We start from the raw sequence: 18,166 nt of genomic DNA, 5'->3' as shown, positions 1-18,166 counted from the left end.
ATATATATATATATGTACCCATATATCAGGACATTAAAAAGTAAAATCAAGCAAGGCTGAAAAGGCAAGAATAATAATGAAGCATGCAACACAATATCAAAAGCTTCGCATGTAAATTTTATTTTTATTTTGCTATTAAATTTTTAGAACAGAACAATTCTGGTGTTGGTTTTGAAGGATTATAAGTTGATTGTGGTTTAATAATTAAATATATATTTTTAATTGTGTTTTCTCTTATCCAATTGCACCAAATTAGTCTTGACCCAGACCTATCGGCAATTTCCTGACAATTGGTTAAACTTCCTACGAAGGCCTTCGTTCTTCTAGGAGATGTTGAATAAAACAGAGAATTTTTAAGTGATATGAATTCTTATATAACTTTTAAGACTTAGTGCATGACTTTTCCTCGATTTGATCTTTAATATAGTGGTGTAAATTATTGAGATGTAGTGGCAGGGGAAATTCTTTCACTTACAATTCATTAAAATATTAACCGGAAAGGTAATTACCTTCACCAGAAAAAATAATTTCTGAAATTACGAAAATTCCGTCGTAATTGGGAAGTATTATTTTAATACAATTCTAGTTGGGCCTAATAAACGTTGAAGCAGTAAACATGAACTAAATGAGTTAACAATGAAGAGCAATTAAAATGAAGTGAACATGGTTGTCTCATTTAGACAACAATACTTATTTTTGTCTAAATGAATCAACATTTAAGAACAATTAAAGTGCAGTGAACATGGTAGACTTGTTTTGTCAACAATCCACATTATAAAACTCAATGAGTCTACAATGAGGAACGATTAAAATGAAGCGAACAAGTTGGCTCCATAGACTAATGGTTGACTCATTTAGTCAATTATCCTCATTGTTGATTGAATAAGTCAACAATAAATAATAAATCAAATGAAGCGAACATGGAATTCAATATTGAATTTAACATTAAAGAAAAGTATTAAATTAAAAGCTTAGTGGAAGAACCGGGTAAGTGACATTTTCAGAGTGGCTATAATCAGGAAAAGAAAAAGTGGCAACCAATTTATTTTATTGCTGATTTATTGAAAGGCTAATAACTTTTTGTCTTATTTCATTTACCACTACCTAATTTAAAATAAAAATCATGCAAACAGAATCACAACTGATGTAGATTAATTCTATTAAAATTAAATTGAAAGCAAAAACAATTCTTTTGCATTAAACATACCCCTATTCATGCAACCACTTTGTTATCTTCCCTGATTAATCAATTTCCCTGCAAATGTCACTTACCTGCTTTATCCACTAAACTCTTCAAATATAACTCGATTTAACCAAAGTGTTTTTTTTCTCCTTTTTTTCCATTTCTTTTTCTACGAATTTTCGAATGCATCAATTTCAAGATGAGCAGTGTTTGAAATAATTTTTTACAATTTTTTTTAGCTAATTTTAAAAAATTGACATCGAAATGTATAGACGTACCAAGAAACGCTTCTATGTAACTAAATAAAAACCATCTTATTTTGAGGGTAAGTTTCTACTGAGCATAAAAATGCTCCTAGACTGAAAACTTCAAGTATTTTTAAAGCGAAACTAAACTTACTAAATATCTCCTGCCTGCGTTTTCATTAATTTTATTGCTACCAAATTTATTAAATGTAAAATTTATAACCAACACGTTTTCAAAAGGAAAATCACCCTCTTGCTGTAAAAGTTATAATAATATGTTACAACAATATTTTTCAAAAACACTTTTAAGAAAAGCACTTTCTTGATTACATTTAAAAAAAATTGTGTTCAATAAATTTTAAGCATATTAAAATTCAAAATAAATATGAAAATTTATATCCCTAAAAATTGAAAAGCGCTTAAATGATCCCCATCAAATAAATCTTACCTCTTATCCGTCAAATACTGGCACAAAAGAATGCAATCTGAACGAAAGTATTTCAGCAATTTTAAAACCAAAATAAATCTCATTTCATAAACTTGCATACAAAAATATGATCATTTATATTTCCTAAATTGTTAGGAATAATTTTCTATGAACATAAAATCGACTTCGCTTAATAAAATTACTTTGGGAAACTCTGATATTTTATAAACATACATATCAAGATATTCGTGAGTAAATCTTATTTTTTAAGCTTTTTCACAAACACATTTATACTTTAGAGTCAATTAGGAATATTGACTCATAAACTTGATGGACGCACTTTGCTAAGAGGGAAAAAAATAAATTTTCCCTATCAGAAGGGAAAAAGTTAGGCCATAGAACAAATTTAGGGAAAACTTTCAATTATCCTCGGTGGAATAATTTAACTTAATAAGTTTGCGTTAACCTTCGGGCAGAAATCCTTTGAAATCTTAGGAAGGAAAGCTTTATTTAAATATGTGAGATTCATTTTATTTTGATGCACTTTAAATTTAAAAGTATTTTTTATTATTACATATTTTTCCTTCAACAGCGGAAACTCATTAGTTTTTATGATGGAACTACATTTAGAATGAAATCGAGTATGTCTAATGAGTAGCATAGGTTAATTTTTTTTCTGGTCAGAAAACTAAGGGGAAGGAGAAAATATCGGTTTCTTAAAAAAAAAATTCTCAATAAAATATTGAAGCTTATTTAATACACCGTACGGTTAAATGTTCCTTAACCGATAAATATAAATAATTATACTGTTTATTTTTCCAAGTGAGATTTAATTTATTTTATGCCCAAAATTATATTTTGTTATGACATATTGTTCCTTCAACAGCAGAAAATCATTAGTTTTTATGATGGAACTATATCTTGGATGTAAACGGGAACGTACAATGAGTAGCCTACATATTCAATTCTATTTAGCAAGAAAACTAGGGGTAAGGAGAAAATAATGTTTTCTTCAAATAAAAAAAGTGTTTTAAAGAATGTGAAATTAAAGCTTAATTATCACACCGTATGATTAATTGTTCCTTAAACGATAAAATAAATAATTATACTGTTTATTTTCCGAAGTGAGATTCAATTTATTTTACGCCCAAAATTATATTTTGTTATGACATATTGTTCCTTCAACAGCAGAAAATCATTAGTTTTTATGATGGAGCTACATCTTGGATGTAAACGGGAACGTACAATGAGTAGCCTACATATTTAATTCTATTTAGCAAGAAAACTAGGGGTAAGGAGAAAATAATGTTTTCTTCAAATAAAAAAAGTGTTTTAAAGAATGTGAAATTAAAGCTTAATTATCACACAGTATGGTTAATTGTTCCTTAAACGATAAAATAAATAATTATACTGTTTATTTTCCGAAGTGAGATTCAATTTATTTTACGCCCAAAATTATATTTTGTTATGACATATTATTCCTTCAACAGCAGAAAATCATTAGTTTTTATGATGGAACTACATCTTGGACGTAAACGGGAACGTACAATGAGTAGCCTACATATTTAATTCTATTTAGCAAGAAAACTAGGGGTAAGGAGAAAATAATGTTTTCTTCAAATAAAAAAAGTGTTTTAAAGAATGTGAAATTAAAGCTTAATTATCACACCGTATGGTTAATTGTTCCTTAAACGATAAAATAAGTAATTATACTGTTTATTTTCCGAAGTGAGATTCAATTTATTTTACGCCCAAAATTATGTTTTGTTATGACATATTGTTCCTTCAACAGCAGAAAATCATTAGTTTTTATGATGGAGCTACATCTTGGATGTAAACGGGAACGTACAATAAGTAGCCTACATATTTAATTCTATTTATCAAGAAAACTAGGGGTAAGGAGAAAATAGTGTTTTCTTCAAATAAAAAAAGTGTTTTAAAGAATGTGAAATTAAAGCTTAATTATCACACCGTATGGTTAATTGTTCCTTAAACGATAAAATAAATAATTATAGTGCTTATTTTTCTAATTGTGATTCATTTATTTTATGACCTTTAAATTTAAAATTATATTTTGTTATTATGACTTATTTTTCCTTCAGTGGAAGAAATTATTAGTTTTTATGATGGAACTACACCGTGGAGGAAAACTTGTACGTCTAAAGAGTAGCATATATTTAATTCTATTTGCCAAAAAGCTTAGTGTAAGGGAAAAAATAATAGAAATATCAACTTGCTCCGCTTAGCAAAAAATATTTTCTAGTGGTAGCGAAATTTAAGTTATTTTCAGTTCAGTATTTTTCATTTTAAGTAATTTATTTCATCATTACAAAACAAAATTTCAAAACATCATATGAAATGCGGCTTTATTGCAGTTGTCTCGCAGGGGCACTTTTAAAAAAGTGGGCGTAATTATCCTCATTCTACAAGTTTTAATATTTAATTTGCTGCGAGTTAATTAAAACTTTTTCGAAGCAGTTGGCATCCCTTAAATAATGGTTTCTTAAAATAAAGCTTTTTTTCAAACATATTTTTTTTCCTTATACATGCCGAAAGAAAGTAATTTTTCATTAAAAATTTAACAAAAAAAATCACAATTCATATTCTAGTTTATATGGAGAAAAATATGCATTCGCATTCTAATATTTGTCCATAAATCCTCTTTGTTACATTAGCATCAAAATTTTCTCGAATGAGCAGTACAATTAAGCCTTTTCAGTAGTACATTTATACTTTAGAGTCAGTTAGAAATATTGACTCATAAACATGATGGACGCACTTTTCTAAAAGAAAAAAAAAAATTTCCCCCTAGAGCAGTGTTTCCCAAAGTGTGGTACGCGTACCCCCAGGGATACGGGAACAGTTTAGCGGGGGTACGCGTTACTATGCGAAATATTTTGCAACGAACGAAAATTTAAAAAATTTTTATTTAAAAGCAAAGCTAGCCATGAAAATTTACAATCACATATTTTTCTATTGGCTATTTTTTGCAGAGTTAACAGTTAATAATTAATGGTGTCAACAGCCAGTTGCGATTTTAAATTTTTTATAGTGAAAAATACATTCATTTTTTTTATTAGTGGTACACAACGTTGCGAAAAATCTAGAAGGGGTACGCAAAAGTCATAAGTTTGAGAAACACTGCCCTAGAGGAAAGAAAAAGTTAGGTTACAGAAAAAATTTAGGAAAAAACTTCAATTATCCTCTTTGAAATAATTTAACTTTATAAGACTGTGTTAACTCCCTCTGGCAAAAATCTTTAGAGAGAAAACTTTGTTTAAATAATTGAGATTTATTTCCTTTTGATGCCATTTAAACTTCAATAGTTTTTTTAAACTATTTTTTTTAAAGAACGGAAACTCATTAGTTTTTTACGATGGAGGGATGCAATCGAGTATTTGCAATGAACACCACCACCAATGATTACTTTCTTTCAAAACGTGAAGGAGAAGGGGAAAAGAAATACTTTTTATCTGAAAAAAAAATTATTTTAATCTATGAGTGCAATTATAACCAATTAAATTTTCCTGAAATCAAAAAGTAAATAATTTGCAGTGCATTTTCAAATAAAAGCGGATAAAATGCGTTTTTTAATCAAAAATTTATAAAATACAAAATATTCTAAGAAAGTCAAAATTCAGAGTCCCTATATCTATGAAGCGAGTGACCATAAATAGTTTCAAAATTGTGTATGTTAGGGTTGCGAAGCAAAATAATAGTGGAATTAGTATACCATACTCAGTGAAGTTCTTTAACTTTGCTTTCTTACTAGGCATCAGCCATGTCTATAGTAATAGTTAATGAGTGTCTATTACAAAAGTACTTGCGAATGTGCCGAAGCAAATTTTGTCCAATCATAGACTGGGTTCGATTCACGTGACGTTCTTATTTATTTTTTATTTTTGATAACTATCTGTGGTATTATGCTTTCCTTCCTATGATAAATTTTAAGAAATTCGGGTTGAGTTTTTCTTACAAAATACTAAAGAAAACATTAGTGTATGGAAACATAAGTGTGAAAAATTCAAGGGATTTAAGTGGCATTGTCTGGTTTACGCATGTCCGGTATGACCAACACTGAAGTTTTCTTCTTGTTTTTTCTTTATTTAAGATTAAATGCTACTACTTGGTAAATGCTTGTCTGTTTTACTCTGCACTAATGTTTATTTTAACCATTTAACGCAAAATTTTTACTGAACATATTTTTCATTCTTTTTTTATTATTTTAGGCCAAATTAAGAGAAAAATATATTCAACATTTTAATAATTTATGGTTATGAGTTAGAGCATAAAACAACGGTATCTTTTTCTGCGTTGCGTGTAAAATCTTGAAAACACAGCCCACTCGCAAACAATTATTTTTCAAATTTGCACTTATGTGCAGCTATTAATATCTAAGAGAAACGGTTATTTATCACCGAATTTTATTTAATTTACAAAATCAATTAATGATAAATCTTTGAACATGAATAAAAAAAATTCAAACTACTTTTTTAGATTTTGTATTTAAGTACAAATTATAATTCGGATGATTGAACAGATTTCTTAGTAATTATAAGACCGTTTCTTTTTTATAATTAAAAAAAGACAGAATATAATTTTGTGTGAAATTAGAGCGTCAAAAAATACATAAAATGGGCACCGGTGTCTTATCTAAGTCAAAGGATTAAAGTGTTTTGGAATGTGTTCTAGCGTAAAATCTTAAGAATTCAAATCAATCATTAAAATCTTTAAAATTAATTCCTCATTAAAAAATAGAATTTTTATTCAATAATAAGTTTAAAAAAATATATTGAAATTAATGACACTCAGTGCAAAAACATTCATAAACAAAACAATAATTATGCTTTTGAAAAACAGCATGTATGACGTCACATCCCCTACGCATTCATACAATGCAGGGGAATACAATGTTTATAACTGTCATCAACGCTTTCTTCTTTTTGAGTCCGCTTTTTTATTAAACGCATCATAACTAATACTTGTTTTTCACTGAAAAACAATAACGATGAATAAAATTATTATGATTGTACCTGGATAAGCATAATTAAAACACAATACAGAACACACTATTCGCTTTTAACTTTTCAATTTTTTCCAACTTAAGCTTGCTTAATTGCTCAGTTTGCTGCAGCTCTTTGTTGTATCCTAGAGAACAAAGTTTTCTTTCTAAAATTTGTAAACATGCACGATAAAAAAAGTNTATATATATAGCTCAAAATGTAGAGAAAACATAGAAATTACAGAATAGTGAAAAAAGAAAAGAAGGAAAATTATTTAAAAAAATAGTAAAAGCCCGGGAAAAAAAGATATAATCTCTTCATCATCTCACACTATTATATCCGCAAAAAGGAATGCCTTCTAATATTGTATCACTGCAGCCAAAGCAAAATATATCAATACAATGGTGTGAGGAACACTCAAAATGAAATTCGAAATAAAATAGTATAGAACTCATTAAGCAATAAATATCACGTAAAAAACAGAAAATAAAATGTAAAGGAAAAACAGAACAAAACACAAAACAAGTAGAGATGATTTAAGATTAGTTAGTTTAGTTTTCAAGAATGAGTTAAAATATTTTCGTAATAAGATTGCCAGATTACAAAATATGAAAAATGAAACACAAATTGAGGTAAAAGCGTAAATAGAGGGATTTTGCTTAATAGAGCGTTCTTATACTGTAGTAATTAAGTGCGTTTGACTTGTTAGTTACCAAGGAAGGGCCCGAAAATGGATGTATACAAGGTAATATTATACTGGATAATTTAAAGAAGTTTACAATTAATAATGTTGGAGCGGCGAGGGCTCAGAGGATAGAGCGTTCACCTTCCAATGAGGCGTGCCGGGTTCGAAACCCAGTCGATACGAATTCCGCATCCGGCTTACACCTAACACAGTACTGACATGAAATATCCTCAGTGGTAGATGGGTCATGGGTTAGAGTCCCCTTGTCATCAGGCTAACCGTGGGAGGTTCTCGTGATCTTCCTCTCCATGTAACGCAAATGCTGGTTAGCTCCATCAAAAAGTCCTCCACGAAGACAAATTTCCACCAATGCTCGATCCATGAGTTCCCTTGTTTTCTGGATTGGATTTAAAATTACAAGGGTACGGAGTTGAACATTAGTAGTCGTAAACCCATAAAATTAGGTCGGCTGTTCAATGGCGGTTATGAAATAAAATAAAAAAAATTAATAAGGTTGGGCTGGGATAGCCTGCTTGGTAGGGCACAGGGCCCATGTTCAAGATTTCGTGGGTTCAATCCCAGGGCGGCCGTAGACTCCCCGTGTAATGGTGACTGATGCACGTTAAATCTGTCGAGTAGCAAAGTCCTCCATGTTCCCATAACAAATCAAAACCTCTGGGGGTACTGATCCAGGAGCTTCCTGGTCTTCTGGATTGGTTCAAAATTACAAAGCTACGGAGGTGAACATTAGTAGTCGTAAACCGAAAATTGGGTCTGCTGTTCAACGACGGAAATAAAATAAAATTAATAAGGTTGATATTTAATCATACAATTTTAATGATTATAGAAAATTAACTTCTATTTAAGAAAAAGAGAGAGAGAGCATAATTTTACACGGATTTGCCCGAAATTGATAGATATACACACAATAAAGAGAAAGGATAAAAGAGAAAAATGAAGAAAGTTAATAATTTTTTTTTATTAATCTTTAATATTTTCCATGTTTTCTCTATATTTTTAACTTATTAATATGCAACATGATCAAGTTTGGCATTTAGGAGTAATAAAAATTCCACCTAATTTGACTTCAAAAACATCCCTATCTATGAACAATCGATTCTTTTTAAAGGGATATTAAATTTTAAATTAGCAACCGGGGGAAATAGATGCTAAAAGTGACGCGCAGTGTAGAGTGCAGCTGTAAGCAGAAAGCCTGTTTTTAAATGTTGGTCATTAATTTAGAAAGGAAGACATAAAGATAAATATTTAATTTAAATAGTCGCCCTATATGCACCTAATTTTACCACAATACTGCTGTTTTCCTTAAGAGTTTCATTAGTTTTCAAAGTCTGAATTCAAACGAATGGACTGACGAACTGAGATTTAGCAAAATTTACGATTCTGTCAGAGTCAATATTCAGAATAATCTTTATTTGGTACCAAAATAAATACCTACTCTATATTTTTCTTTTTTCACTTCTCTAATTATTACCCGGATTTATGCATAATTTACACTGAATATGTAATTAATTATTGCGTCCAAAATGAGAGTAAGGATTTAAAAGCTTCTTTCCTTTTTCAATACCACTGTAATTAAAAAAGCATTCCAGGATAAATTTTGCAATTATATAGAATGACTAAAAAATTGTCATTATTAAAGCCAAAAAGAAGTTATTAACTAATTCTGTCAGCATTTTGGACGATCAGAACTTTGCATGGTTCAAAATAACACCAAAAAAATGGCGTCCTCTTATTCCATGCAAAATTAGCAGCACCTAAATTGAGCGTAAGGATTTAAAAGCTTCTTTCCTTTTTCAGTACCACTATAATTAAAAAAGCATTCTAGGATAAATTTTTCAATTATATAGAATGACTAAAAAATTGTCTGTATTAAAGTTTAAGAAAAAGTTATTAACTTACTCTATCCGCATTTTGATCGATCAGAATTTTGCATGGTTAAAAATGACTCCATAGAAATTATGTCATTTTTAACCAAGCAAAACTTTAAACATGATATTGCATATTGTGTTCACAGTTTTTCCATGTAAAATATTCCCAAACATTTGCTGCTAAAAGAAAAATTAATGCATAATAATACAGAAGTGTTTCCATAATTTTATCTAACTCCTATACATTCTATAATGCTTTTTACCATTTATGGCATTGAAAGAGTTTAAAAAATAGGAGTTTCAAATAGCTTTGCTCACTATCAGAGTATGAAATGAACATATTACTGACAATTTGACAAAAGGGTTGCATTTAAATTGTATAATTTACATTTAATATTACTTAATACTACTATCAACGAACAAAAATTTATGCAATCATTAAACTTACGAAGATTTTGCAGTTGTGCTATAAGCTGCAAAATTGAATTTTAACTATAACAGGAGAATCATATACTATGAGCTGAGTGATCATTAAACTAAATCTTTTTGGTTATAATATCCACCCAAAATTCAAATATAATTATTAATAATATGTAATGTATTTATAACCCTCATACATTCCTTAATATTCAGTCTTGCAGTTTGTCGATGACATATATTAATTAATATATAAGCTTTATACAATCCTCCTACAATCCTTAATCTTCAATCTTATAGTTTGATGTTGATTGCTAGTAATTAATATATAATCCTTATAGAATGATAAGTATAAGTGAAAATTTTGATTCCAGCCATATGCTCTAAATTTGAATTTTAAATAAAGCGGAAAAATCATGGCGCTCTATATATTGTTTTTCCTATTTCCAATCCTTAAAATATATCTGTTGCAAGTAATGTGAACAACTCGAGTAGTATGATCGTAGAAACATAAAAATGTTGGATATCTCACAAAGATTTCGTATATCATGCCAAAAACAATTTCAGGGCTAAAATCTAAGCAAAACTGTAAATTGACCTTTCAAGGTAGGTCTGAGTTATCATCAATCAAACTAAATCTCTTTGGTAAGTAAGGGGTAAATTTCTTCATTTTTCTAGAACACAAAAGAAGCCGTGAAAAATTGAAAAACGCAAGTGTCATTCTTTCCCAAAGTAAAGTTTACAATCGGCTTAGGAGTGGAGGAGGACGATAATAACCAAAGAACATTCTGACGTTAAAGTTTTCTTCGAATAAGAGAGTAGACTGAAAAATAAATTTCACCAGCACGAAACTTATAACGAATATCAATAATACTTATAAAAAAAAAATGGCGCACTAGCGAAACGGATTCCGCAAAAAAGTATCTTGAAAGTTTCGGAAGGTAAACTACTAAAGAACAAAAGGAGAAAAGAAAATGGCGCAAAAAAAGGAACAGTTTATAAGCTGCTTTGTTTCGGTAGAGTGCGCTCAAAATCGATTTAGAAGCGAAGTCGGACAAAAATATTGCGAAACACAAAAGAAGATTGTGTGCAAGTTGGGGATATGCTTCTTTTGCTTCAGTTGTTCGGCAGTCTGGCTCACCACAGTTGGATTATGACAGAGAGGTAAAGAGTTTTATAGAGAGCACTTGTTTGATTGAAATGTGGAGTTGTTTGTTTGAGTAGATTAAATCCCTGAATCGTTATAATCTGTATTGAACTTCTTCGAATAGAGAAAGTATTTCGTTGCATAGTTGAAATATAGCAGAAAAGATTAGATGATTATGTTTTTTATTATGAGTGCACTGAAGTGAAAAGAAGTTAGCTGAATTCTCTTTGTGGAACAGTTTTTTTGTTGCATTAAATTCGTATTCTGAGATCTTCATAATTACTATATTTAATATTTTTTTTAATTGTATGGCTGGAAACGAATGCTTTAACAGAAAAGAGCAGTCTGTATCGACTTATGAAATAATGCTTTTTAGAAACTAATATGTTAGTAAAATTACTCCAACATTGCAATGCTTAGGATCATAAAAGTATAAAGAAGGAAAGAATTATTTATTGGTTTGTAGGCTATTTCTCGTAGGTTAGCATCTAAAGAAATAGTGCTTTTTTAAAAAAAATAAAAGTAATATGCTATTTTATTAACTAAGGTGAATTCGCAACAGTTATTCAATTTTGTTCGGTCAAACATAGCCTATCTTCAATTAGCGCCCTCTGTAAGTTCTGAAAATGGCTAAAAATGATAATATGAAGAAACGCGAAAGTTTTTGAAAATGGAAAGCGTTTGTGATCGTAATTCTTCATGTTTAAAAAGTTTTCAACGCTGCTTTATCTGAGCTCATTTGCAAAATTTGAATTTGAGAAATTTGCAAAAATCGGGAACTATTGATTGATTTTGACAATTTTCATAAGTCGAAAAATTTCGCCGAATTGGCATTTTTTCCATTTTAGTTTATAACTTTAAAAGTACTTAGGTAATTCGTCCTCCCTAAATCCCAGATAAATCTTTACCGAAACGTGGTATGGAGTTTAACATTACAGTTTGCTGCAAGTGTTAGGAACTTAAACTGTAGCTTTTTTTTTAATTTTCCTTTATGGAAGCGCTCCGAAAAAGATCACAAAATTTTGAACTGTTACAAAATCTCGCCAAACAGGTGATTTTTAATACAAATTAATAGCTTTTAAAATGCTTAGGTTATTTGACTTTTAAAGCCCAGATGAATTTTCTGGGCAAGATGGTATATATTTTCAAATTATAGTTTATATCAAGTGTAAGACGTTTAGGCAAACTATAAGGTGTTTGCAGTTTTAAAGTCCAGAAAAATCTTTTTACCATACATTGTTTAAAATTGTAATTTTGCTTTTAGTTTAAGGCACTCAAACTGTGACTTCTTTTTAAATTTCCGTTGAAAAAATAAACTTATAAAATAGCATTAGACGCAGAAAATATGAGGGTGATTAATGGGAATACTTTCCACTTTATCTATTAAACTGATAGTGATGCTTTTATTCCTATCTTCTCTGAGGTTCATCTCTTTAATGATTCGTCAGATTTTGATTACTATTTTCCTTTATTTAAATACTATTTTCTGATCCAAAATGCGTGTATTTATTCATTTAAATTTTGCAAAAATTCCAAAAAACGTTGACAAAAATGATTATGCACCAAGAAAATAACAAAGTACTAATTTTTACTAATTTTTCAAATGAATAAGTAGACATATGACATTGTATTTTAAATGGGTTTCAGCTGTATTAGGCTTTTTTGCAGTTATTTAAAACAATACAGTTTTGTACGCTGCCAGTATAAAATATTAATTTAAAGAATTTCATACGATTGAAAAATAATGATAAAGCATGCGAAGTATTTTTTTTAGATTTAAATAAAGGGGGGAGTAGAATGTATCTCTGTTAGGGGACCAAAATTCGAATCACGACAATGGCTGTTCAATTATCATATTTTCCGCTCTCACTTTGTAGACGTATACTAAAACAGCAGTAAACGGATAATGAGTTGGAATCCTTTTGCCGTCGAGTTAATCGTAGTTTAACTCAGTAAATATGAGTTAGTTTCACTCAAATATTAATCTACGAAGTGAAGTATGTTTCGAATTACCGGAATAAATATAGATAGTTGCCAATTCGATTTAGTTCAACGTCGGTGATGAAATTGATAAAATAAAACATGTAAAAAAAATTATATCTTGCTAATGTATTTGAGAAATGGGCATTGTTACATTGTTTTTTTTCTCCTATACACACCTATTTTCCCTATACACAATTTTATTTTTAAAATATACTAAAATGCTCTTTTTTTTTGGTGTTCCATTAAAAATTTCTATAAACGAATTCTCAACATTCCTTTTCAGTCCGTTAAATTTACAAAATCCAAATAATCACATAAAACAAATGTGTACTCGACATATTTTACCTAATTATGATTAATTATTGTGTCAAAACATACCTCCTCGTTTATCAGCGACTGTATTTACCCCAAATAAAGTAAATAAAGTGATTTACCCCATTTTGACGGGATATTTCAAAATCGCGCTAAACAATGCTCGTCTTACTTTGTTTCCATCAACCTAATCTCTGGACTATCTCGTTCTCTAATCAGGACTACACGGTCAGAATGTGAGTAAGTCAGGACTATGTCAGTACCCATTACCGAAACCATCCCGATCATTTAAACAGATTATAAATGCACTTCGCTCCCAATAAATTTCAACCATCTCCACCGCCAAGTGGCTAGAAAGTGCTGACATTGGCGCAAAATAATAAGCGGCCTGCCATGTTAATAATGAGAACTTCGCCGACTTTCTCATCAATATTAAGCTCTTTATTATTAGGGTAACAAACAGAATTATCGGAATTAAATCTTTGCCAACGGGGGTTAGTCTGTTGCGTTATGACGAGTTGATGAAATTTTCGATTTCATTTTCGAATTTTGGAGCTCGAAATGGAAGATCGTAAATACCCTTTTGCAAATACCAATGATTTTTCGGTTATGGTTTGAATGCTGAGGTAGGTTTTAATGGGTTTTGAGATAAAACGGGGATATGATTGTGAAACCGATATGGCTTATTTTGCATTTGAAATGGGATCTTTAGCATTTAATTAATTGTTCTGAATCCATCATTAATGTATATGGATAATTCTAATAAATGAAGGAATTTATCTCAGTTTTATGATTATTTGTTCAAGCATAATCTATTTTAAGATGTGTAAGATACAAAACACCTTAATAACTTATGATCTAATGATCGGATTTTCAGGCATCAATCTCAATGATTCGTGTAATTTAATCACAAATATGTTTGAACTAACTATTAAATTAAAAAATTAGACAATAAAATGTACCTTTTTCGAATGCTTTTCAACAGATTTGGATTTTCGATGCTCGAAATATGGGGGTTTAATATGGAAAATATGGTCCTAGTATTTAAGTCAGAAGAGCGTTGAAAGTGTGTTCCCCTAAACGTCAATTTCACTTTTGGCATATCCGGGTTATGTATTTTTTAGGGTATAATTTGAAAATATTTCATGAATGCATTTTTAGATTTTTGTACCGATTATTTCTCGAGATATTTGATGATTTAAATTCATTTTGAAAATAGCCTGTATATTTTATGTTTTAACTGAAATTAACAGTTCTGTTTCTTGATCAAGCGATCTGTCTGTATCCTGGTCTGGCGTTCTAATTTCAGTTGAAGTTGCGTTGTCGGAAAATAAACAGTTAAGGGTCATAATTTTGGGGCTAAATGCTGCAAAAACATTTTCTAGCCTGATCACACATTTTGTCTTGATTTATTAATATAAAGAACAGTTTAAATGTCCAAAGACAATGCTACTGAACATTAAAATGTAGGGAGAACTAAAAGTTATTAATATATTGGGTTAGCAACCAAATTCAACTGTTTTTTTAAGTTTAAAGTGAAGAAGCATTCTAATTTGTCTGGCAGTTCTCTTGCGGTTTGACACGAATTTTCGTGCAGAAATTGGATTGACAGCTTTTCTTTGAACTCAACTGGACGATAACTGCAAAATCAAGGTGTCTCTTTGAGGTCTAACACCTATTTTTAAGCTTGGAATACCAATCACGAGAAACGTCTTTTTTAGTAATGGCGTCTTTTTTCAACGCAGCACTAATTACGCGAGCAGCTGTTGAAAGCAGCCTTGATTGAAAGCAGAAGGAAAGAGATATCGAAGTAGCCCCCCTTTTCTCCACTTGACATTCTATTTAATTGATCTGAAATTTAACCTTTCATAAATTCGATAAAAAAATGAAAATAGATTCCGGTAGAACAAGCATTCTTCTTTGAATAAACCAAAACGATGTGCCATCAGCATTCAATAACATTCCAAACATTGAAATTTAAAAAAAAGCTGTGTTGCCAATGCAATGCATAAATATTTTAACAATCATTGATTACAATTATTTTATTATTTTTATAAGAATAATCTATAATGAAAGCAAAAATTGCAAAGCTTTACGAAAAAGTTAATATGTACTTGTTTTTGTAACGGTAAAGTTTTTCAATTTTTCAGTTTTTTTAACTTTAAAAAAGAGTGCGATATGTCACTGCTTAACTTTTATGAAAGAACTAAAAAAAGAAAAATTTAGAATTAAGAAAAGGAAATATTATTACACACGCACGGGGTAAATCATTTTTACATTATGTTGAAATACTCTTTAAAATATTTTTTTAAAAAAAAAGCTATTTCTTAAGTAGTAACTGTTCCTTGCAGCAAGTCTCAAAACGATATTAAAGAAAATTTTATTTTCTTAATTTCGAGTAGCATGATCATTTGCATATTTCTGAATTGTAAATTATTTTAAAATGACAAAATTCATCCTAAATGAAAAGGGGATGAAACTTGCGTTTAAAAATGAATTTGAATTATATTTTTTTAAGTTTGTGTCATGAATAAATAATATTTAATACAGAAGAGTGCATTTAAATAAATTAAAAAGTTAGAAATATTTTTTACTTTTAGTTTTTTTCTATTATTCATAAATGTTTAACAGTGAACAACGTATTTAAAAAAATCATTAAAAAATTCATTACTTTTATTACTTTAAGAAACAATCAGAGTAATAATAAATAATAAATAAAATTAAAACAATAAATTTTTAAACAAATTAAAAATCTAATTACCGTTTAAAAATTCATTATCTCATTTATATGGAATCTTTTTATTAGTGAAAGATTAGAATTTTTATTTGCGAAAAAGATATGGAAAAATTTATTACTTTCACTATTTTAAGTAACAATTACAACAATAGGGAACACAAAAGGAAACAAAATTGAAAATTTAAGTACAGTTTAAAGAATCTTTTTTTTAATTGAGGATAAGAATTTTTATTCGTGAGCAATGTACTGAAAAAATCATTACTTTTAATGTCTTAAGTAACACTTATAATAAAAGCAAATGCGAAATAATAATAAAAAGAACATTAAAACAGTTTATAAATCCTTTTCGCCCATTTATAAACAATTTTTTGATTAGTTAAAGATAAGAAGTTTTATACGTGAAGAACGTGTTGACAAAAAAACCATTACTTTTACTATTTTAAGTAACAGTTATAATAATGGTGAATATAAAATCAACAAAATAAAAAAAAATGGTTAGTTACAGTTTATAAACCTTTTTCTAGCTAAAAATAAACAGTTTATTCGTGAGAAACGTAATGAAAAAAATCATAACTTTTAAAATTTTAAGTAACAATTAAAATAATAATAAATAATAAATGAAAATAAAATAAAACTAAAAATTTATTACAGTTTATAAATCTTTTTCTCTTATTTATAAAAATTCTTTTTTTTTTTTTTTTTTTTTTTTNCTTTCCTTTTTTTTTTTTTTTTTTTTTGGTTAAATGTAAGAATTCGGGAAAATAGTATTTAAGAACACCATTCGTAATTTTGAATAGTAAAAGTAAAGTTAAAAATTATAATTATTGTAAATAAAATAATATAAATAAAACAATTTAAAAAATTTAACTATAGTTTATAAATCTTGTCTCATTTATCTTATAGTTATAAAATGAAAATAAATGTTTGAATTTTACTTTTATGCTATATTATTAAGTATTGCACTACACGCATTGAAAGTTTGTTTTTTATTTTTCTAAAAATATCTGACAGCTATTGACATTCAACAACAATTAAATTAGAATAGAATTAAATAATAAAATACGTTAAATATTTTTTAATTACTAATTACTACGAAACTATTAATTATTGACTGCAGTAATTATTCAACTAAATTACAATTGACTCTAACAACCATGCATTTAATTACGTTCTATTATTGATATACAATTAATAACCTTTATGTGCACATTAAATGTAATTACTTTATAATTATTTACCATTCACTGAACATTTTTATATCTTTATTACAGTGATTTACGTAAATTTTTTGCATTGATTTCTTTTTTATACATGAATTACACTTATTTACAATTTGCATTGATTATAGCTAGTATACAATTAATTACAGTTAAATGTAGTTATTTTATTTTATAACCGTCGTTGAACAGCCGACCCAAATTCATGGGTTTACGACTACTTACGCTCAACTCCGTAGCCTTGTAATTTTGAACCAATCCAGAAGACAAGGAAAACCCCTGGATCTCCCAGAGGTATGATTTGTTATGGGAACATGGAGGACTTTGTGACTCGACAGATTTAACATGCATCAGTCACCATTTACTACACGGAGAGTCTTCGGCCGGTGGGGATCAAACACACTACCTCTTGGATATGGGCCCACTGCCCTATCAACCAGGCTATACCGGAATAAATGTAGTGATTTCATTTCATATTTTATAACTGTCGTTGAACAACTGACCCAATTTTTTATGGGCTTTTGACTACTAATTTTCAACTCCGTAGCCTTGTAATTTCGAACCCAATCCGGAAGACAAGGGAACTCCTGGATCGAATATTGGGAGAAATTTGCCTTCGTGGAGGACTTNTAAGGGTCATAATTTTGGGGCTAAATGCTGCAAAAACATTTTCTAGCCTGATCACACATTTTGTCTTGATTTATTAATATAAAGAACAGTTTAAATGTCCAAAGACAATACTACTGAACATTAAAATGTAGGCAGAACTAAAAGTTATTAATATATTGGGTTAGCAACCAAATTCAACTGTTTTTTTAAGTTTAAAGTGAAGGAGCATCCTAATTTGTCTGGCAGTTCTCTTGCGGTTTGATACGAATTTTCGTGCAAAAATTGTATTAACAGCCTTTCTTTGAACTCAAC

At 29.1% G+C, this 18,166-nt stretch overlaps 1 protein-coding gene across 1 annotated transcript in view; it reads left to right on the top strand.

Moving 5' to 3' along the window:
• The window catches only part of LOC107454895 (locomotion-related protein Hikaru genki), a 173,239-nt gene that overhangs the window by 10,865 nt on the left and 144,208 nt on the right, over positions 1–18,166 (top strand). The gene's annotated exons all lie outside the window — the stretch shown is intronic.

The sequence above is a fragment of the Parasteatoda tepidariorum genome, chromosome 8 (assembly GCF_043381705.1).
Source record: "Parasteatoda tepidariorum isolate YZ-2023 chromosome 8, CAS_Ptep_4.0, whole genome shotgun sequence".
Lineage (NCBI taxonomy): Eukaryota > Metazoa > Arthropoda > Arachnida > Araneae > Theridiidae > Parasteatoda > Parasteatoda tepidariorum.
This window is presented reverse-complemented; position numbering and strand designations above follow the sequence as displayed.